This window comes from Delphinapterus leucas, chromosome 11 (assembly GCF_059928025.1).
Source record: "Delphinapterus leucas isolate spDelLeu-1000000601 "Yukka" chromosome 11, BTC_Dleu_Yukka2, whole genome shotgun sequence".
Classification (NCBI taxonomy): Eukaryota; Metazoa; Chordata; class Mammalia; order Artiodactyla; family Monodontidae; genus Delphinapterus; species Delphinapterus leucas.
This window is the reverse complement of record NC_143139.1, coordinates 98,089,312-98,113,086: the sequence shown is the minus strand read 5'-3', so window position 1 is coordinate 98,113,086 and position 23,775 is coordinate 98,089,312. Positions and strand designations below refer to the sequence as shown.

The window sequence follows — 23,775 nt, the reverse complement described above, 5'->3', positions numbered from 1 at the left end:
TGTAGGCACGCAGCCAGGTCCCTCTGCTTTGAGCTCTAACTCAAGACCCACCTCTGTGAAAGATCCCCAGCCCACTGATGCTCCCCTTGCCTCCAGATCCTGAGGGTGGTGACAGTGCCAACAGTGATGCCAGTGACGATGACGATATGATGACAGCCAACACCCACTCTGTGAGGCCCTAGGACCACCACGTTCTAAATCCTTTATCTGCGTTAGTCGACGTAATGCAACAGTGCACCAAGCCACTTGATGTCTTTCCTGTTACTTGGATCAGGAAACTGCGGCAGGACAGGCTAAGTGACCTGCCCCAGCCGCACGGCTGGTCGGACGCAGAGTGAAGATCTGGACCCAGGCCACAGGCCTTAGGAGTCCGGCCCAGAACCCAGTAGACAGGCTGCCTCTCCGAGGTCACAGCTACTGGTTTGGCCCCCGTATCCCTGCTGGAATTATTAGCTGGCTGGCTCCGCTAACGTGCATTCTTCACTTCTCAAAGCCAAGCCACCTTAGTCTTTGTATTCCCAAAGTGTACACAGTAAGTGCTCACTTAGCATCGATCAGCTGGCAAAGACCCTGACGGGCAGATGGTGAAATGCTTTCATTTCACAGTAACAGGCTCTTGTCTGGCTCTCACATTCTAAGGGGGAACATTGTGGCCCCCTCCCAGGTCCCAGGGGTGTCAGAAATCCAGGGATGCCTGGTTGGGGGCACAGAGAGGAGGCACACCCCCAGGGGAGGAGGGACAAGAAGGGTCGTCCCTGGGAGGAGAGCTCTGGGGGTGGGGCAAAGGCGAGACCAGGTCTCCCAGGGCCCAGTGTGGGAGCTGCAGGGCTGGCAGGACCTCTGCGGAGTCCGGTCCCAGCCAGCTGACTGGGGCTGTTAGCCTGACTTGTCCTCAGGTGACAGCAGCCTGGAGGGCAAGAGAGACCCTGGGAACAGGAGGGCAGGGAGGCCGGCCCGAGGAGCCTGCCAGGCCAGCCGTCCGGTGTTTGGAAGGAATGTGTCGCACCGAATGGGAAACGGGAGTGCTCTGGAGCTCCTGTCTTCGGGCAGGACACAGGCGGCTGTTCTGGCTCCCACGGGGACTTCAGGAGGGGGAGGTGGGACCCTGGCCTGCGCACTCCGATTGGCTGCGGGCAGCCAAGCCACAGGCCCCGCGCGAAGTAGGTGCTGAGGCTTGTTGAATGAACGAACGCAGGAATGAATGGACCTTCAGAGCAGTTATGGAAGGACAGAGCCCAAGTCACGTGCTTCTGCACGAAGCAATTCCACGCTGTCACCCTAAGTGTGAGGACAGCTTCCTAGGAAGGAAAGTAGGCCTAGGCATTGGCTCACGTGACTTGGCCAATTGCCTGCAGCGGACCAGAGGGTCTGCAAGGGTCTTTCTCAAAGGGTGACCTATGGGCTGACCGCATCTGTGTTGAGAAGGGCCCAGAAACCTGCATTAGCAAACTCCGTAGGTGATCCTCGTGCGGAAGATGGGGCCCGTGACTATTAAGAAGGGAAAAAACAAAAACGGAGAATAAAATGTTCCCGTGAACTCAGAACAAAACAACAGCTTCGGTCTAAGAGGGCTCTGAATAGTTGTCTGGGTAACGCTATCCCCTCTTTTTTATTATGATAAAATATATATGGCATCAAATTTACCATTTTGACCATTTTTAAGTGCACACTGCAGTGGCATTAAGTACATTCACATTGTTGTACAACCATCGCCCCTATCCGTTTCTGGAACTTTTTCATGTTTCCAAAATGCCCCCTAAGGGGGCCGTATACAGGAAGAAACACAAAACAAATGTGCACCTTAATAAACGCTTAAAAACAAATAACACCCAAATAGAACTCTGCAACTATTCCAGAAGCCCCGCCGTGAGCCTGTCACAATCCCAGCCCCCGCCCTTCCCCCCGCAAGGGTTGGGGTTCAGTTAGCCTGACTTTTACAATAATCACTTCCTCGTGTTTCTTGATAGCACTCAAGTATGTATCCCTGGACACTACAGTTAACTTTTGTGTAGTTAAAATTTTTAATATGTGTTTCAATTCTTTTCATCTATGTTTCATCTCCATGCTTTTTAAAAGTATTTTTTCCCTTAACAGCGTATCTGCTGGGGATGGGGGCTGTTTGACCTGTAGCATCTCCTGCTGTCTGGATCCTTCTAATTGCATCCTCATGGTGCAGTTTAGCTTGCTCCTCTGTCTGCTGTGTTTCCTGCACGCTGGCACTGGAAGCCTGTGTTGCCTTCCTTTGGCAGGACTCTTTTTTTTTTTTTTAGTTTTTTTGGCTGTGCCACGTGGCCTGTGGGAGCTTAGTTCCCCGACCAGGGATCGAACCCATACCCCCCTGCAATGCAAGCACAAAGTCTTAACCCCTGGACCGCCAGGGAAGTCCCTGGCAGGACTCTTAATGCTGGTGCCTTTTTTTTTTTTTTTCTTTTAATCAGAGGGGATCATAATGTCTGGTTGCCTCCCTCTTGGTGATGTCGGCAGTTGTTCATGCTGAGGTCCACCAGTACATGGGGTGCTGCAAAACGGTGATATCCTCTCCCTGCTTTCTCTTATTGGTTGGAATATTTCTATGAAGAGATGCTTCCTCACCTCCTAGTTGGCCACCTGGTGATACGGCTCACGTGGGAGGTCCTGGCTCTGCAGCGGTTCTCCTTAACCTCTTCTAGGTTGCACGTGCATCTCTTCTTCCCCACAAGAATCCGGGTCCTCAAGGACACGGGAATGACAAAACTAGAACTTCCTACTCCAGTTCTCATTTGCCAAGGTCTAACTTGTCAAGGTCAGTGGCCTGCACGTTGCTGGATGGTCAATGGTCAGTTCTCAGTCCTAATCACCTTGACCCGTCAGCAGCATTTGACTCGGCTGACCGCGCTCAAAGCGAGCACTCTCTCCTCCTGCAAAGGCTTTCTTCTCGCTGTCTAGGACACGCCGTTCTCCTTCTCAGGCCCCTCTGTGCAGCCCCCCCATCTCTCCCACCTCTGCACGCAGGGGGCTCCTTCCCGTGCATCTGCATGCACTCCCTGTGTCACATCATGGCTTCTGGTCCCCAGACACCCCACTCGTGTCTCCTCCGCCTCTCCCCGAGGACATCGCACAGCCATCTCAGGCCGAGTATGTCCCAGAGCGTCATTCGGTTGCTTCTCTCCCCAAACCCGCACCTCTTTCCTGTCTCACTAAGTGGACAGCCCCTCCCCCTCCAGGCACTCGGGACAGAAGCCAAACACTTTGGAGTCACCCTTCACTCCTCTCCTCCTCTTACCCGTGTCCACGCCACCGGGAAATCCCATGGCTCCTGACCCACACTCGGACCACCCTTCGTCGGCTCTCTCTACCAGGCCTCCCTGGTCAAGCTTCCATTGCCTCTGGCCTGGATTTCTGCAGCGGCCTCACCCCGGCCTTCCTCTCCACCTGTGTCACCCGCTAGTCTCTTCTCCCACGGGAGCCCGCATGATCCTGTTCACACCCTGCTCTGCCCAAACTCCCGCGCCCCGTGGCTCCCATGCTCATTTGTGGGGAAAACCACAGGCCTCACGAGGGCCCAAGGCCCTGCAGGATCTGGCCCCGGCCACCTCTCTGCCCCTCTGGCCACTCCTCCCCCATCCCCACCCCAGCACCCAGAGCAGGGTCCCCTCCAGGGCCCGTGCGCTTGAGTCCGTTTGCCTAGATGCAGCCCACTGTCTTCAAGATCCTTTGTCAAATGTCCTCATGTCAGAAAACCCTTCCCTTCCTTCTCCTTCAACCACCAGCCCTGGCCTGGCCCCTGCGTCGGCCCTGCTCTTTTCTCCAGCAGAATCACCATCTGTCACTTGAGGTATTTACTTGCTTATCTGGTTGTTGTCATTAGACTGTAGGCTCCAGCATGGTGGGGAGTTTCATCCCCTTGGTTTCGATACCGGGTTTGCAGTGCCTGGAATGATTCTTGGCATGTGGCGGTGTCAGTATTTGCTGGTGGTTGAATGAATGAGTGAGTGAGGAGCGAATGCCTTCCCTGTTCTGGGCCGCGCTGCTCAATTCAGTCTCACCCAGCACTTGGAGCCTGACACCTAACTCTCTCTCTTTCTCTCTCTCTCTCTCCTCTATTGTGCTAAAACATACGTAACATAAAATTCCCCATTTTAACCTTTTTCTGAGTGCACAGCTCAGGGGTGTTAAGTCCGTTCTCGTTGTGCAGCCATGACCACCATCCATCTGCAGAACTTTTTCATCTTCCCAAACTGAAACTCGATGTTCACTAAACAATAACTCCCCGTAATTTCCCGCTCCCTCAGCCCCTGGTAACTACCATTCTATTGTTTACGTTCCGTCCCCATGAATATGACTGCCCTAGGTGCCTCGTACAGTGGGATCACACAGTATTTGTCCTTTCATCTCTGGATTATTTCACTGAGCATACTGTCTTTGAGGTTCAGCCATGATGTAGCCTACTGCAGAATCTCCTTCCTTTTTAAGGCTGAATAATATTCCGTCTTATGTACAGACCACATTTTGTTTACCCACTCATGTGTCGATGGACACCCGGGTTGTTTCCACCTTTGGGCTATTGTGACTAGAGCTGCTGTGAACATGGGGTTCCAATACCTGCATGATGCCCTACTTTCAGGTCTTTTGTGTGCATACCCAGGAATGGGATTGCTGGGTCATATGGTAATTCTATGTTTAATTTTTTGAAGAACTGCCATACCTAATTGTCTTTATCCCTTCTCAGTAAAGTGCTTTGTTTTAATGTAAATTCCTACCTTTCCTCAGCTCTCACCTCCCTGGTGACAATTCTGTGGCCACCTCCACTGCGGAGACTCTCACCTGAGGACTTCTATGTCCAAAGCTCCAGTTGTGTTGAACCGAGCCAGTTTGTCCTTCCCGGCTTCCGAAAGCTCTGACACACACCTCTCCGTGTCACTAGATGGCGCCGGAGAGTAGTTTGGGTTTTTTCCTTGGGGAGAAAGACCTCTTTTGTCTCCTTCTCCTGGGGGGTAGAGATTCCTTGTGCCAGGGTGGGGGGATTGCTCTGCAGTGTCCCCTGCCTGGGGTCACATTGACTAGAAAGTTGGCCACGTTTTTGAGCGTCTAATGTCTTTAGTTGGAGAAGCCCACATTATCCTCCCTCAAAGGGGTAAAGTTGTTGGGAAAACACCGGCACGTTGGAAAGAACATCGGATGCGGTGTCAGAAAAACCTCCATTTTAATCCTAGGTCTGTCAAATTTGTGTGTGACCTGGAAACATCATCTGGGCTCTCCAAACCTTAGTTTCCCTACCTGTAGAGTCAAAGAGTTGGATTAGTCAGTGGTTCTCGATTCTGGCCATGCCTGAGGGTGCCCTGGGTAGAGAGGACATCCACGCTGGTTGAATCAGAATCTCTAGGAGAAATGTGTTTTGAAGCTCCCGGGTGGTTCTGATGCAGTGGGTGGAGAACCCCTGGGTTACGTGGTCCCTGAAATCCTTTTTAGCTGTAAGAGGCTCTGTCCCTTACCAGCTGGCTGACTTGGAGCAAGGAACCCTCTTGAGCCCCAGCTTTTTCATCGTATAAAATGGGAATAATAATGGTACCTGATCATTAGAGGAGACAGTATGAGTACAACCCCATGGCACAGTGCTCAGACTTAGCCGCTCTTACCTCTAGACGAGCTTTGCTCAAAGCACAGGTGGCAGGGGTACACAAAGGGGGTCTCTCACGAGACACCTGCTGCCCAGGGATCCACATCCCGAGCTCCTGAATCCGTGGGACGAACCTGAATCCTTGGGACTGGGCAGGTCCAGCTCTGAGGCCTTTGAAATGTCCCCCAGTACTGTACGCGCTAGGTGCTCAACAAATGTTTGATTAAATACCTCGTTTAATTAAGGAAAGCTTCTGGAAGAAAGTGACACCAGACCTGAGTCTTGAAGGCCAACCAGGAATTAGCAAGAGAAGGAAGGGTGGGGGGTTTCTCCCCAGGCAGCGGGGATGTGTGGTGTGGGGGCGTGGGGTGGGGCAGCAGGGGGCTGGCCCAGGACCACTAGGCTTGACCACCTGTCCCCTGACGGAGCCTTCCTCCCGGCGGGCCCTGCAGGATGGAGAGTGAGGTGGGCGCGCTCCCTGGTGGGGAAGCTGGGGAAGGTAAGAGCGGAGGCCACACCTTGAGGTCCCTCAGGCAGAAGTCTGATAGATTGGATGTGCGAATGAGAGAGGCGTTGTGAGGACACCATGCTTTGCAGCCTGAGCGACTGCAAGGACCTGGGAGACTGGGGAGGGTTGAGTTAGGGAGTCTGGGGTGTGGGAGGCGCTCACTGGGCTGTCATGGGGACCTGTCCCATGGCCAGAGAAGTCAGGCCTGGAGGGAAGTCAGAGTCACACAATGTGCACAGTGAGGCGAAAGTCAAGGGGCATCAATACACCCACTGGCTTTGGAACCGGCGCCCTTAGCCCCTGCACCCTCAGTGGGTGGTCTGGGTGGGAGCTGAAGGACAGTGGCTGAGCAGGAGAGCAGCTTGGGGGTGGGTAGAGGGGGTAAAGGTCAACAGCCTGGATTTGTCTCCTCAGGCCGCCATAACCAAATACCACAGCCTGGGGGGCTTAAATAACACGTTTATTTCTCACAGTTCTGGAAGCTGCAAGCGTGAGATCAGGGTACGAGCAAGGTTGGGTTCTCTTCCTGGCTTACAGACGGCTGCCTTCTTGCTGTGTCCTTTCATGGCAGCTGTCTGCAATCCAGGAAGGGAGTCTGTCCTCCCTCCCTCCCTCCCTCCCTCCCTCCCTTCCTTCCTCCCTTCCTTCCTCCCTTCCTTCCTTCCTTCCTTTCCCTCCTTTCCTCCCTCCCTTCTCTCTCTCCAAACTCATCAAATTATATACATTAAATATATGTGCAGTTAATATGTGCAGTTTGGGGTATATCATTTATATCTGAATAGCTGTTAAACAACTGTATTGACGTTTGCTTTTCTTCTCCTTTTGCACTGTGGCTTTATAAATTTTTAAAATAATTACCTTATTGCAGTATAATTTATGTACAATAAGCTGAACCCATTTCCATAAGCTTTGATGAGTTTTGACAGATGTTTTCGCTTGTGAAACTGCCATGTGAATCTGCAATGTGTGAGTGATTCAGTTCTGCTACGTTCTTTCCAACTCTTGGTATTGGGTTTTACAATTAAATAAAACTTGTAGCCGTTGTCGTGTGTGTGTGGACGTGTCTCACTGTGATCTGCATTTGCATTTCCCTGATGGTTAGTGATATTGAGCTACTTCTCACGTGTTCATTCATATATGTTCTCTTATGAAGTTGTGAGCCCTGTCCCGAGCCCTTTAGCTGGATACGTCTCTTTTTTTCCTTAAATTCCCCTGACGGGGTATGAGCGAAAGGGTCTCCCCTGTTTAATTGTTATTGCATGCGAGCCTTATCCATCACCAGATTAGAAATTTCTCAGAGGCAGGAGCCAGTTCTTCCTCACCTGTGTGTGCCCTGCTCTGCCCTGCACAGCGGGCCTGTAGGGATTCTGTGAAATTGTTTTCAGCCCGTGCTAAGACTTCCCCACCTCCCAGAGAAGGACATGACGGTGCTCCGGAAGAGGGGGAAGGGCTGACTCTTCACTCTTCGAAATGAACAGACACATTACCCAGGCGGTCCAGTGGTTAAGACTCCGTGCTTCCACTGCAGGGGGCATGGGTTTGATCCCTGGTGGAGGAACTTAGATCCCGCATGTTGCGTGGCACGGCCAAAAAAATTTTTAAAAAAAAGATCACTCTCTCTCCACTGAGGTGGGCATGAAAATTAATGAAAGTCAATCTGAACTCCCTACTTTTCTGGAAAGATCTGGGAAGAGAAGAATAATGTATCCGGAAGACAAGTTACATGTAAAGATCTGAAAGGAGATGAAGGAATGGATAAAGAAGATGTGGTACATATATACAATGGACTATTAGCCATAAGAAAGAATGAAATAATGCCATTTGCAGCGACATGGATGGACCTAGATATTGTCATACTCAGTGAAGTGAGTCAGACAGAGAAAGACAAATACCATATGACAGTGCTTATATGTGGAATCTAAAACAATGGTACAAACGAAACTAGTTACAAAACAGAAACACACAGAGTCACGGATGTAGAAAACAAACGTACGGTTACCAAGGAGGAAGGGTGGAGGGATAAACTGGGAGACTGGGATTGACATATACACACTACTATATATAAAACAGATAACTAATAAGGACCTGCTGTACAGCACAGGGAGCTCTACTCAATACTCTGTAATGCCCTATATGGGAAAAGAATCTAAAAAAGAGTGGAGGCATGTACATATATAACTGAATCACTTTGCTGCACAGCAGAAACTAACACAACACTGTAAATCAACTAGACTCCAAAAACAAAGATCTGAAAGGAAATACCTATGGGCTATTTGTTCTTAGTGTCACAAAATCTAGGCATTGATCATACTAACATGTGAGGGTCCTGTGATGAAGACACTACAGGGCCCTCCATACCACTTGATTTTTATAATTAATGTTTCAAAACATTTTTAATGAAGGTGATCTAGTTGCAATAAAACCACTGTTATCCAACATCATGAGAAAACGCTGCTTTTGCTACAAATGAATTTTCCAGATAACTGAAGACTACTCCTTGGTGGGCTAAAATCCTTTTTCCAGTTTAACTTTTTGTTTTTATTCAAAAAGATTTTTTCTTTTTTATACAATTTTTAAAGTTTATTTCCATTTACAGTTATTACAGAATATTGGCTATGTTCCCTGTGTTGTACAATACGTCCTTGAGCCTCTCTTACACCCAATAGTTTGTACCTCCCACCCCCCGATCCCTATATTGTCCCCCACCCCACGCTGGTAACCACTAGTTTCTTCTCTGTATCTGTGAGTCTGCTTCTTTTTTGTTATATTCACTAGTTTGTTGTATTTTTTAGATTCCATATATAAGTGATATAATACAGTATTTGTCTTTCTCTGTCTGACTTATTTCACTAAGCATAATACCCTCTAGGTCCATCCACATTGTTGCAAATGGCAGAATTTCATTCTTTTTCATGGCTGAGTAGTATTCCATTGCATATATGTACTACATCCTCTTTATCCACTCATCTGTTGATGGACACGTAGGTTGCTTCAATATCTTGGCAATTGTAAATAAGGCTATGAACACTGGGGTGCATGTATCTCTTCAAATTAGTGTTTTCGTTACTTTCAGATATATATCCAGGAGTGGACTTGCTGGGTCATATGGGAGTTCTATTTTTAGTGTTTTAGAAACCTCCATCCATACTGTTTTCCACAGTAGTTGCACCAATTTACATTCCCAGCGACAGTGTACGAGGGTTCCCTTTTCTCCACAGCCTCTCCAGCATTTGGTATTTGTGTTCTTTTTGATGATAGCCGTTCTGACAGGGGTGAGGTGATATCTCATTGTGGGTTTGATTTGCATTGCCCTGTTGATTAGTGATGTCGAGCATCTGTTCATGTGCCTGTTGGCCGTCTGCATTTCCTCTTTTGAAAAATATCTATTCAGATCTTCTGCCCATTTTTTAATTGGGTTGTTTGGGTTTTTTTGATGTTGAGTTATATGAGTTGTTTATATATGTTGGATATTCACCCCTTATCTTCATATTATTTGCAAATATTTTCTCCCATTCGGTAGGTTGTCTTTTCATTTTGTTGGCGTTTCCTTTGCTGTGCAAAAAGATTTTAAGTTTAATTAACTTAAGGTTAAGTTTAATTAACTTAAGGTTAACCCTAACTTAAGGTTAAGGTCCTCCAGTTTAATGCTTTAGATAGAAACTGTTCTAAACTAGAAGATACATTTTTTTTCATCCTTTACAAAATGTGGTAAAATACACATAACATCAAATTTACCATTTTAACCATTTTTAAATGTATGATTCAGTCCCTTCACATTGCTGTGCAACCATCACCACCATCCATCTCCAGGACTGTTTCATCTTCTTAAACTGAAACTCTGTCCCCATTAAACACTAACTCCTCACCCGCTCTCGCCCTGGCCCTTGGCAACCACCATTCTACTTTCTGTCTCTATGAATGTGACTACTCTAGGGACCTCACATAAGTGGAATCATACGATGTTTGTCTTTAGTGGCTGCTTATTTCACCAAGCATAATATCCTCAAGGTTCATCCATGTCGTAGTATGAGTCAAAGTTCCCTTCCTTTTAGAAGCCAAGTAATATTCCATCGTATGTAAGGACCACATTTTGTTTATTCATTCATCTGTTGATGGACACTTGGGTTGTTTCCACCTTTTGGCGATTGTAAATAATGCTGTTATGGACATGGGCATACAAATAACTGAGTCCCTGCTTTCAATTCTTTTGGGTGTATGCCCATAAGCGGCATTACTGGATCGTGTGGTAATTCTGTGTTTAATTTTTTGAGGAACCACCATACTGTTTTCCATAGTGGTTCCACCATTTGACATTCCCATACTTTCTTTCATTCTTAAACAGAGGGTCCTGGGTAGGATTCCACTTCTGGTCAGCACCCTGGAGTCCTGGTCATGCATCTGTCTTGGGGCCAGGCTGGTTGGATTCTCTGCACGAGGGTCCTGGGCTGCTGTGCAGTAAGATTTTTTTTAAACAGTAGAGCACATATTTCTTTTGTTGTCATTTACAAGTCAAAGAATTTTAACGTTAGAAGGGATCTTAGAAATAAATCTTGTCTAATAACTCCCCCTTCTATTGATTAGGGAACTGAGGTCAGAGCAGCTAAGTGGGCTGCCAGGACGCTTGGCGAGTTGCTATGGGATGGGCGTCTTCACCATTCTACCCACCCTCTTGGGTCGCTGTCACGAGCTGGGTTTGAGCAGCTTCTCTCCTTACAATATGCTGTGTGAGCAGGTCCCTGCTGCTCCCCCAGCCCCACCCCCCAGCTTCTCCTTCTTCCCTGGGCCCTTAGGTGCTGATCTCTACAGACTTCATCAAACCAGCTCTCTTTCCACTGGGTTTCCACTTTGGTTGGGCCAATGGGAGGTACTGGGAGGAGAGAGAGGTCTGGGTATTTATTCCCCGGCTCCTTCCCTGTTATCGTTGCCAGATAAAATACAGGATGCCCGGTTAGTTTTGAATTTTAGATAAGCAAAAACATTTTTAGTATCAGTATACCCCATGGAATCTTTGGGATGTACTTATACAAAAAGTTATTCATTAATCTGATATTCAAATTTATCTCGGCATCCTGTATCTTCATTTGCTAAATCTGGCCACCTATGAGCCCCTGTGGGTTTGCAGAGGGCGAGCCTGGTGGCTTTCCTCTGCCAGAGACCCCAGCTCCTGGGGCACCCCCTTCTCCCCGCCACAGATCCTGGGGTTCCAGTTTCTGCTCCCTTCACTCTTGTTGGGGGGTGGCAATGACATCCCACTCTGGCTGGTCCCAGGTACTTTCCTGGCCCTTGCTGGGTTTTCTTAGCCCTGCCCACACCTTCACATAAAATCTCTTCATTAAATTCTCCTCCATCAGCCAGTGAGGGTTGAGCTCTGACCAACGTTAATAGGTGAGGAGAGCTGAGTAAGCAGCGGCCGTGGGGGGCATTCAGGGTGCCCCCCACGGCGGAGGTGCAGGTGCCTTCGTTACAGCCACTGCGAGGCCGGGAAGCTTCCCTCTACAGCCATGTCTTTAGCCTCAGTTTCTTCATCCCTAAAGTGGTGCACGTGTGTGTGCAGTGGTGGGGAGGTGGGCGTGAGGTCCTCCCTGCCTCTGCAGTGGGGTTGTTGTGAGGATCAAATGTGTTAATTCACGTGAAAATACTTTGTAAGATTTTAGTAAAATGTCAAGAATAGTCACTATGCAGCAGGAAGATGTTTCCGTCCATCATAAGCCCCTCTTCCTGCCCTCGCGGACAAAGCAGAACGCCCCCCTCCTCGCGCCTCACCTCCAGAAAGCAGCGGCCATCCATAGGTTGAGGCGGACCTGGACCCCGGAAGGAGAGGGATTGGGCAAAGTCTGTCCTGGGCCGGGGGCCCCTGAGATGCCCTTCTCTTACCTCCCCCTTCTCCCCCTCCAGGAACCTCTCCTTCCCTCCCAACCCCCGTTATCAAAACCTGGCCACGAAACACCGTCTTCTTTGCTCCAGCCTCTCCTGGGCCGATGTGCCAGGGCCTGATGGCGGAATGAAAAGCTTTGGCATCCGATGCAAATGGCAGAGCCCCAGCCACCCCGTGGGCTGTCTCAGGAGGCGCTCAGCAAGGCCTGGGTGACCGTTTAGTGAGGAACGATTCATCACACACGGGGAGGGTGGGCTCTGTGACCCCCTGAGTCCCATCCAACCTGTGGCTCCTGGCACTGTTTGGGGCAGAAACCCTTCTGCTTCTCATAACCTGAGTGCTTGCCCCTGCCGCCCCATCCCCGCCCCCCACCCAGGCTTCTGCACAGGTGCTTGCAGTCGGGTAATTTGGGAAGCACCACCCACACACCTGTGCTCCTGCTGTCGGCCGCTGTTCTCCCGTAAGATGAGGCGTGAGTCTCACTCCAAAGTCCAAGTGCGGAGGAGAAAGGGGATGAGCTTCCAGGCCTGGAGTGCGGCTCGGGTGGTTGCACATCACTCCTGCCCTTCCACCAAGCTCAGGCCCTGAAGCCCCCCTCTAGGGAGCTGTACCAGGGTGGCTGCGTCCCCGAGGGTGAGAGCCCCATGGAGGGAGGAGAGTGCGGCTCCCCTTCCCTGGGGGAGCCCTGAGGGCTGCCCGCACTCTGGGAGGCTCCCCGCCAGCTTCCTGCCCCATGAGGCACCTTAGGAGAGCCTCTCGGGCCGACCCCTAGTCCAGACCCCCTGTCACGGAAGAGAGACAGAGCTGGTTTGGTCAGTGTCACTGTGCCACACGGGGGTGCGCATGTGGCCCCATACGCTCGTTGGCGGGGCTTGTGAGCATCTGCTATGCCACCCCAGTTCTGGTTTGGGGGACACTCACTGAACCAGACGTGCCCCTGCCCTGGAGGCGCGGCCAAGCTGGGGAGACGGACTTACAAACAGACAAGTTATGATGGGGCCAGAGACAAGCACAGGGGCAGTAGATTAGGAAGCTCGACGGAAGAGAGGTGCCTGAGCTGAGTCTGGAGGTGCATGTAGGAGCTGGCGGGGGGAGAAAGTTCCTGCTCACTCAGCCTTTTCCAATGATCTGTCTTGCTCTGTCTCTTAAAACCTGTGAAAATGATGAAATGCCTGCATCCCACCTCTTCTAACTCTGCCCATAGCCTCCACGATATGGAGGACAAGTTAGCTGGTCACTGGCACCTGAGATCCTGCAAAGATATTCAGCAGTGTCCCTCAGGGTGAATGATGACATTTGGCCATATTCAGGGCATGAGTATGGGGGGGCCTGTTGCATCTTGTCCACAAGCAAGAAGAGATTACTACTGCCAGTAGCATTCAAATAGCTCCCCTTCTGCTATGGCACTGCTGTCTGAGAATGCTGAGAGAGCACAGCTGTGGAAAGAGCAGGACTGGCCTGGAGAACAGTGACCCAGACAGCAGAGTCCTAAGCATGTAAACGGACCCTGCGGGTTAAGGGAGAATGAGGCCCCTTGGCATCGAGCAGGGCCGCAGCCCTCACCAGGCAGGACTGTGGAGGGGCTTGAGTGCTCACTGGAAGGTTCTGTTCTTAAAGAGCGTGCTTTGCCTAAAGGCATGAACGAGGACTTAGAATTTTCCGAGCTGGATAATCTTGGTTCTAAAACAAGAAGTGAACGTTCTAGTATTAGAACATATGCATCGAGTGTGTGTGTGTGTTTGTGTGTGTGTGTGTGTGTGTGTGTGTGTGTGTGTGTGTATGAAGGCACTGAAGAGCTTGGGGCAGAGTAGATGGGCATTTTCTTTGGATGAAATAATGAAGGCTCATTGATGATTCTTCAGTGAGACTATTGTTCATGGGTTTGTGAAGAAATGTTTACAGGTTTCTTTTCAGAGTTTGGATTCAGTCATTCTGAGAAAATCCTTTTGTCATCTCACAAAGCCTAGGATTAAAGACTCCATTCACATATTATTTTCTACATATGGTTGGACAGGATTATCGTGCCGAAAAGGGGTGGGCCAAGTAAACAGCACTTTCTCTACAATGCCGCTTTGATGGGGGGTATATGTGTCCAGGCTGCTGGTATTGGTCCATGGGGCCTTGGACTGCTGGTTTTGCTCTGATCTCTGGTACTTAGCAGAGAGAACAGATGGGTTTTCAAATCCATCTCCTGCTCCCATTCTCACTACTAAACTTCAAATAATCTTAATCCCTATAATTGGATTAAGGCAACCTGGGATTTCTAGAGGCCCTTGGTGCCTACCAGAAGCAAAAGTAGATCCTCTGTGGAGGAATATATCATTTTAGCCCTCAAATTATTTCTATAATTTTTTCATATAGAATGATCGAGTCTGACAATCAAAAATAAGAGAGCATCAAGAAAATAAGACCATATGATCAAAACCCAGGAGAAACAATAAACAGTAAAAGCAGATTCACAAAGCTTCTAGTTAATGGAAAGAACAGACATAAACTTTAAAAATAACCATGGTTTTTTTTTTTGCGGTACGCGGGCCTCTCACTGTTGTGGCCTCTCCCGTTGCGGAGCCTGTATGCGCAGGCTCAGCGGCCATGGCTCACGGGCCCAGCCGCTCCGCAGCATGTGGGATCTTCCCAGACCGGGGCACAAATCCGTGTCCCCTGCATCGGCAGGCGGGCTCTCAACCACTGCACCACCAGGGAAGCCCCCAAAATAACCATGTTTTTAATATGTTTGAAGTCTTAAGAAAAATGAGTGTTATGGCAGATCACTAGAAACTATAAAAAAGAACCAAATTGAAATTCTGTGCCTGACAATAGACCAAATTCTATGTTGTCTATACAATAACCAGAATTAAAAATAAAAGGGTTTAACAGCAGAATGGACATTGCTAAAGAGAGAGTTGTTGAATTGAAAAATGTCACAAGAAAATATCCAGAATAAAGGATGGAGAGTCAAAAGAATGAGATATATATAACAAAAAGAAATTCTACAGCAGGAAGAAAACCATATCCAGGCGTATCAAGAAAAATTCAGAACACAAAGGATTTCTCAAAGAGAAGTAACAACAACTGACTTCTCAACAGAAACAATGAAAACCAGAAGACAATAGGATTTATTTCTAAGGTGCTAAAAGAAAATAAATGCTAGTCTAAAATTTAATATCATTGAAAATATCCTTCAAGAATGATGGTGAGGGCTTCCCTGGTGGCGCAGTTGTTGAGAGTCCGCCTGCCGATACAGGGGACACAGGTTCATGCCCTGGTCCGGGAAGATCCCACATACCGTGGAGCGGCTGGGCCCGTGAGCCATGGCTGCTGAGCCTGCGTGTCCGGAGCCTGTGCTCCACAGCGGGAGAGGCCACAACAGTGAGAGGCCCGCGTACCACAAAAAAAAAAAAAAAAAAAAAGAATGATGGTGAAATAAAGACATTTTCAGACATACAAAAACTGAGCTAATCTGTCAGCAGCAAATATTAAAGAAAATACTAAAAGTATTATTCGAGCAGAGAGAAGGTCAGAGATGTAGAAAGGAATGAAAACAGAAAATTTGTACATAAATCTCATGCAATAAAGATATCATAGTATTTGGGATTGGGAGAATGGAATTGAAATGTTCTGACACCCTGTATTGCCTGGGAAGTGGCAAACATACCAGTTTATGCTAGGCTTCAATACATCAAGAATGTATGCAGTAATCTCTAGAGTAATCACTAAAAGAATAGGAAAAATGGTATCAGTAACAAGCTAATTGGGAAAGTTGGGATAATAAAATATTCAACTAATAGAAAAGAAGGCAAGAAAGGAGAGGAAAAGGATATAAAAGGATGGTAAAATTAGAGAAAATAGTAAGATGGTAGATTTAAATCTAAATATATCAGTAAATACACTAAATGTAAATGGACTAGATGCTCCAATTAAAAGCAAAAACTGTCAACCTGAATAAGAAAATAAAACCCAACTATATGTTGCTTTCAAGAATCATAAAAAGGGCTTCCCTGGTGGCACAGTGGTTGAGAGTCCGCTTGCCATTGCAGGGGACACAGGTTCGTGCCCCGGTCCGGGAGGATCCCACATGCTGCAGAGCGGCTGGGCCCATGAGCCATGGCCGCTGAGCCTGCGCGTCCAGAGCCTGTGCTCCTTAACAGGAGAGGCCACAACAGTGAGAGGCCCGCATACCAAAAAAAAAAAAAAAAAGAATCATAAAAAAAGAGCAGAATATGCAAAGTTTGAAAGTAAAAGGATGGAAAAAGGTGTACCAGTAAACTCTAACCCAAAGAAAACTGGTGTAAGTGTACTAATATCAGACAAAGACATTAAGGCAAGCTGCATTACCATAAACAAAGAGGGACACTTCATAATGATAAAAAGATTTAACTTACCAAGAAGATACAATAATTCTACATTTGTATACATCTAATAAAATGGTCTCAAAATATATAAAGCAAAAATCAACAGAAATACAAAGAGAAATAAACAAATTCATAATCAAAGCAAAAATATTTTAACACATTTCTCTAAGTAACTGACAGAACAAACAGACCCAAAAAAATCAGTAAGTGTACAGTAAATTGAACAACATGATTGTGTTAGGTTCTAGAGAGAAACAGAACCAATAGGATATCTCTCTCTCGCTCTCTCTCTCTCTGAGAAAGATTTACTTTAATGAATTGGCTAATGTGGTTATGGAGGCTGACAAGTCCAAATTTTGAAGGATAGGTTGTCAGGATGGAGACTCAGGGAGGGGCCGGTGATGCAGTTTAAGTTGAAATCCATCTGCTGGCAGAATTCCCTCTTGCTCAGGGAGGTCAGTCTTTTGTTCTATTCAAGCCTTCAACTGATTGGAGAGCAATCTGCTTTACTCAAAGTCCACTGATTTAAATGTTAATCTCACTCCAAAACACCCTCACATATAGGATAATATTTGACCAAATATCTGAGCACTATGGCCCAGCCAAGTTGACACATTAACATTACAGTGATTTAAAAACTTGATTTAATTGATATATATCAAATTCTGTACCAAATAATTACAGAATACACCTTTTTTTCAAGCACACGTAGGAGTACTTCTAAAAGTAGACAACGTGCTGGTCCATAAAATAAGTCTCAACAAATGTCTAAGGATTGAATTCATACAGAATGTGTTCTTTGATAATGACACAATTAAGAGAGAAGTCAATAACGTAAAGATAACTAAAATATCTCTACTTACTTTGAAATTAAGATCTGCATTTCTAAATGACCCATGAGCCAAAGAAGAAAGAGTGATGGAAAAGTGAATGGAGTGATATTGAAATGATATTTTGACCTGGATATTTTGAATTGAATGATACTGAAGACAATATTATCCAATTTGTGGGATGCAGCTAAAGCTATGCTCCAAGGGAAATTTATAACCTCAAATGCATATCTTAGAAAAGAAGAAAGGCTGAAAAGCAATGAGATAAGCTATGTTATCAAATTAGGAAAAAAAAAAGAACAAATTAATCTGCCCTCCCCCCATTGAAGGAAGGGAAAAATAAAGATGAGAGTAGAAAGTAACAAAATAGAAAATAAACACATATTAGTGATGGCCAACAAAGCCAAAGGTGCACCTTGGAAAAGACCAATGATGTTGATGAACCCCTGGTGATATTGAAAAGGGAAAAAGGAGAAAGGGACAAATCCCTAATGTTAGGGATGAAAACAGGATCATAGAGGATATTATGAACAAAATGCCAATAAATTAGGAAAAAAATAGAAAAATTCCTAGAAATATACAACTTATCAAAATTGACAGGAGAAGAGATAGAAAACATGAATAATCCTTTAAACAATTTGTAATTAAAGTCCTCTCGATAAAGAAACTGTTATGCCCAGAGAGCCTTCGTAACCAAAAGAAGAAATAAAGCCGGTATTTCACCAGTGTCTTTCTGAGTGCGTCACACCCTGTTTGAACCATTCATTAGTGATTAAAATCAAATACATGTTCCTTAGCTTGGTGTACAAAACTTCCAGATTTGACTCCTGTTTACTTCTTATCTCATCCCCATCCCTCCCGTATAAGCCATTTCCCCCCTTCCCCCAGCCTAGCAAAACAATTTGTACCTCCCTGAACTCACCATGTTGTTTCTTGCCTCTGGGACTTTATAGTCACTTATTTAACATATTTATGAGACCTAATCTGTGCTAGGCACCGTGCTAGGCTTTCAGGATCCCAGGAGGCCGTCCTGGAAGAAGCTGTGGCTCTCACTGCCTGGGGCACTTTACCCCCTTCTTTACCCAGCTCCTGCCTCCTCTTCCCTCTGCTCAAGTTCCATTGTTGTCCTTAGACTCTGTGTGGTGGCCAAGTGTTGCAGGTCTGCCTCTCCAGCTCTGTGTTACCCACATGTCAGCAATGTCTGAGTACCTTCAATGCCTGGTACACAGTAGGCGTTTACTTGTTGACTGAATGAGAAGGAAGCAAACATACAGTATTTGTGCTTGCAGGGATCCAATGGGTCCTCTAGACCAGCTCTCCTGCTGTCTGGGAAAGGAAGCAGTTCCAGAGTTAGGGACGGGTCCAAGGTCACCAGTGAGTTAGAGGCAAAGGCAGAGGCAGGACAGAACCGGTGCTGCCCTGTCTACACAGCATTGTCTCTAGATCTGTTTGTTGGTGTGGTTTTCCTTGCCACGAGCTTGCTTTTTGCTGACTCAGACTTTGTGCCTGGCCCAGACTCTACCTCTAGGCCTCTACACCCAGTGAACAAGTCCCATCAGAAAGTGTAAAGTGATGTCGTCAGAAGCAAATCCCCAGAGACACCTCCCTGCCCGAGCTCTGGGAGTCCACCCGCTGTGTGTGAGGGTACTGGTGTGCGTGTGTGTGTGTGTGTGTGTGTGTGTGTGTCCAAGGAAACCAGATCACTCAACGGTCCCGCAAAATCATTGGCAGCAAGTAAGATCCAGCTTTAGGATAAATTAAAATGAAATAATCCGTCTGTAATGGCTAGAAGAATCAAGAGGTATTTTTGTTTCGATTAAGGTGATTTTAATTAGCAGCCATAGATTTTACTGGAACTGGACTTTAGTTTTATTGATTAGGACCCAAGTTTTGCAGGGCAGTGCATTTTGATGCAAACTAAAAAAAAAAAATCGGTGCATAAATTACTACTGAAAGTATGAATTTCACATATTTCTCCAATGGAGGGATGTGTGTGTGTGCATATGCTTGACCACTGGAACCAAAGAGGTTACTATATCCATAGAAAGAACCAGTAGGAAAATCACTTACTTGCTTGGGCACTCTTTCCACTTTTGTTGTTGTTTTTCTATTGTTTCCACTTTTGTTGTGAGTGATAAGCTTTTGTTAACTTGTTTGCAAGGTCAAACCTACAAAAACCCAATGGGGCAGAAGTCCCTAAGAGAGCTGCCCATTCCGGAAATGCAAACAGTTCTCAGGGAGAGCAGAGTGCAAACAAATTATTCAAGTTGACAGATGAAATATAAAAATTCTGACCATCAGACTTGCTAATTAGTCCTCTCTGCTTGCCTTTAGCCTTAATGTGTTGAGGGGGGAGGGCAGGAGAGGTTTTGTCCTCTGTAAGTAAATTTTGGCCGAAAACAGGTCAGAAAGATTTGTACAGCTGGGCTGAACCCTCTGTACCTGCGCCGTCCTGCGGAAATGTAACATGAGCCCTGTGGGCCACCTAAAACTCTCTGGGAGCCACATCAAGAAAGGAACAATCAGGTTAAAATAATGTTAACCTTTATCTTATTTATTTATTTTTTTTGGCTGCCCCACGCGGCATGCGGGATCTTAGCTCCCCGGCCAGGGATCAAATCCTTGCGCTCTGCAGTGGAAGCGTGGAGTCTTAACCACTGGACCACCAGGGAAGTCCCAATCTTTATCTTATCTAACCCAGTACACCTAAAATATTATCCATTCAATGTGTAATCCACATAGAAATGATAAATGAGGTATTTTACATGCTTTTTGTCATACTTGCTGAGTCCTGCAATGCAGCAGTGACAGGTGACAAAGACATCTTGGAACTAGCTGTTCCTAGGCGGGAAGAGGGAATACAGAAATGAAGGTCCACTCACTGACGTGGAAGTCCATCCCCAGCTCAGACTCTGCACACACCTGTCCCCAGCATAACAAGACTCGTGGGTGGCTCGGAGGTGTGGCTGGGCGATCGGTCAGTGCTGCAGGCTCCGCTCGGACCTGGGGACCTATGTCCCTGAATTCCTGTCTTGTTCACTTAACCAGTATTTGTTGACCACCGTCAATGCAAAACACTTCGTGAGCCGCATTCAGTGTATCAGTGTTCCTCTGTACTGTCTCCTTTCCTTATTAGATGCTCGGAGCCTCCAGCCTTGTCTCTTCCCCTCTCCTGTTAGTGCTAAGAGAGTCCCAGTATGTAGCTTTTTTGTTTGTTTGTTTTTTTCATTGAAGTATAGTTGATTTACAATGTTGTGTTAATTTCTGCTGTACAGCAAAGTGATTCAGTTACACATATCTATACATTCTTTTTAAAATATTCTTTTCCGTTATGGTTTATCACAGGATATTTGAATATAGCTCCTTGTGCTATACAGCAAGACCTTGTTGTCCATCCATTCTATATATAATAGTTTGCATCTGCTAATCCCAAACTCCCCCTCCAGCCCTCCCCCAACTCCCACCCCCTTGGCAACCACAAGTCTGTTCTGTATGTCTGTGAGTCTGTTTCTGTTTCGTAGATAGGTTCATTTGTGTTGTATTTTAGATTCCACATGGAAGTGACATCATGTGGCATTTGTCTTTCTCTTTCTGACTTACATCACTTAGTATGATAATCTCTAGTTGCAGCCATGTCGCTGCAAATGGCATCATTTCATTCTTTTTCATGGCTGAGTAGTATTCCATTGTATGTACGTACCACACCTTCTTTATCCATTCATCTGTTGATGGACACTTAGGTTGTTTCCACGTCTTGGCTATTGTGAATAGTGCTGCTATGAACATAGGGGCACATGTATCTTTTTGAATTATAGTTTTGTCTGGATCTATGCCCAGGAGTGGGATTGCTGGATCATATGGTAATTCTATTTTTAGTTTTCTGAGGAGCCTCCTTACTGTTTTCTGTAGTGGCTGCACCAACTTCCATTCCCACCAACAGTGTAGGAGGGTTCCCTTTTCTCCAGCAATTTTTCCCTGTAGCCTTTTTAATGATGGGCATTCTGATCGGCGTGAGGTGGTACCACATCTGTACGCAGCTTTGAAACAACCTCTCCTGACTGCTGGAGAGAGACCTCAGCCAGATGTGGACGAGGGGGCCCCTCTTTTACAGCTGCAGCAAAGCAGATATTATTCTGCATCATAAACCATCTGTGCAAATACTTCCAAGAGAGGAATCCTCAGAGGTTGCCTCTGTATCCTGGGAAGTTACCTTCAGCCTCTAAAAAGTTCAAGTGCAGTGGGTTATCTTACTCAAGAAGTTGCGACCTTGGGTAGCACCGCACACATTCAAACCTTTGTTTCCTGAATCCTGTGAGTATTTGGCTGGTTTGCCGGCCCCTCCTCCAGTCCCTCTGCTTGAGTGGACTTCCTCAGTTGCGAATCCTCTTTAAGGCAGAAGGGCATTTCCCTCTTCTCCTCCACGGAAGGGGCTTGAAGAAAGAAAGAAAAACAGAGACGATTCTGGAGCAGAGCTCTCAACCTGGGGCCATTCTGCCCCCCAGGGGACATGTACAGGGTCTGGACACATCTTTGGTTGTCACAACTGGGCAGAGGGTGCTACAGGCACATAGGGGGTGGACACCAGGAATGCTGCTCCATGACCTACAGTGCACTGGACGGCCCCCCACAGAGAACAGTCGATGTCAACAGTGCCGAAGGGGAGAAGCCTGCTCTGGGGGCCGAAAGTCTGGGTTGGATCGCGGCTCTGCCTCTCGCTAGATTTGGAACGGTGGGCAATTCACCTAACCTCTCTGTGCCTCAGCCTCTTCATTTGCAAAGTGGGGATAATGATAGTATCATCCTCACCGAGTTCATTTGAGGATTTCTTTTTATTGAAGTAGAGTCGATTTACAATGTTGTTTAATTTCTGCTGTATGCAAAGTGATACATATCTATACGTTCTATTTTAATATAGTCTTTTCCATTATGGCTTATGATAGGATATCGAATATAGTTCTGTGTGCTATACGGTAGGACCTTGTCGTTTATCCATTCTATGTGTAGTAGTTTGCATCTGCTAATCCCAAACGCCCAATCCTTCCCTCCCCCACCCACCTCCCCCTTGGCAACCACAAGTCTGTTCTCTATGTCTGTGAGTCTGTTTCTATTTCATAGATAAGTTCAGTTTATGTCATATTTTAGATTCCACATGTAAGTGATAGCATATGGCATTTGGCTTTCTCTGTCTGACTCACTTCACTTAGTATGATCATCTCTAGGTCCATCCATGTGGCTGCAAATGGCGTTATTTTGTTCTTTTTTTTTAAAGCTGAGTAGTATTCCATCTGAAGATTAAAATGAGTAAATATATATAAAGTGCTAGAGTATGCCTGGTGCATAGTAAGTGCTTTTAAATACCAATTAATATGTCTCAGCCAAATTAACAGCATCTCCTTAGAGACAGACTCTGCTCTAGGTGGAGAGGGGGCCACACAGCATCAAACCGAACTGACTCCCAGGGCCTGAGGGCCACAGTGGGGGCCGCTTGAGACAGCTGGTATCAGCTTGTCATCCTCACCGTCCTCCCTGGAGAGGGCTCTTTCCAGAGCCCTTGTCTTCCCGAACTACTCCACAGCCACCCGGGCGCCCTGGCCTGAAGGTTCCCAACGCCCCTCCCCTACCTGCTCCCTGGCCAGTCTGTCCCCAGCTCTGTGACAACGTGGTGTCTTTCACCTCTCCCCATCCTTCCCTCTTACTTTTAGAGTCTTAGTGTAAGGACCCCACCATCTGTAAGGACCCCACCATCTGTAAGGATCCCAACATCTGTAAGGTCCCCATCGTGTGTAAGGACCCCAACATCTGTAAGGCCCCCATCAGCCGTAAGGTCCCCATCATGTGTAAGGACCTCATCAAGTCTTGCCTAGACTAGTTCAACAACCTCCTGGCTTGTCTGACCACCCAACCCTCTGCCAATCCATGTTCTGGAAGGAACTTTCTTTTTTTTTTTTTTAATTTTTATTTATTTAATTTATTTATTTTTGGCTGCATTGGGTCTTCGTTGCTGCGCATGGGCTTTCTCTAGTTGCAACAAGTGGGGGCTACTCTTCATTGCAGTGCGTGGGCTTCAGTAGTTGTGGCGCGTGGGCTCAGTAGTTGTGGCTCGCGGGCTCTGGAGTGCAGGCTCAGTAGTTGTGGCGCACGGGCTTAGTTGCTCCGTGGCATGTGGGATCTTCCTGGACCAGGGCTTGAACCCGTGTCTCCTGCATTGGCGGGTGGATTCTTAACGACTGTGCCACCAGGGGAGCCCTGGAAGGAACTCTCTTAACTGCGAATTCTCTTTATCTACGGGAAAAACGACTCCACATTCATCTACAAGGCACAGACAACCCTCCAGTGAGGCCCCTCTGCCTGTCCTGCCCTGGCCATGGCCAGACCTGGCTGCTCTCAGGGAGGGAGGACCGAGGCACGAGGGTGTTCTCAGGGGAGCTGAGTGCCTCAGTCAGCTCTGGCTAACAAATGACCCCAAAAGTCAGGGGCTCAAAACAGCCATTCCTTTTTCCTACAGCTCAGCGGGGTGGTTCTTCCATTCTTGGAATCTTCTCATGCGTCGGCGGCATGCAGCCCCGGGGTGAGCAGGCAGCTTTGCTGACTTCGTCTGTCTCTCTCCCGCCTCT

General features: G+C 47.1%; 1 long non-coding RNA gene across 1 annotated transcript in view; it reads left to right on the top strand.

Moving 5' to 3' along the window:
• LOC111186311 (uncharacterized) overlaps nt 1-22,624 on the top strand; it is a 63,390-nt gene extending 40,766 nt beyond the window's left edge. The window contains exon 4 of the long non-coding RNA XR_002647808.2: nt 97-22,624. This is a non-coding gene — a long non-coding RNA (uncharacterized LOC111186311). The remainder of the gene's footprint in view (nt 1-96) is intronic.
• Nucleotides 22,625-23,775: the final 1,151 nt, after the last annotated feature.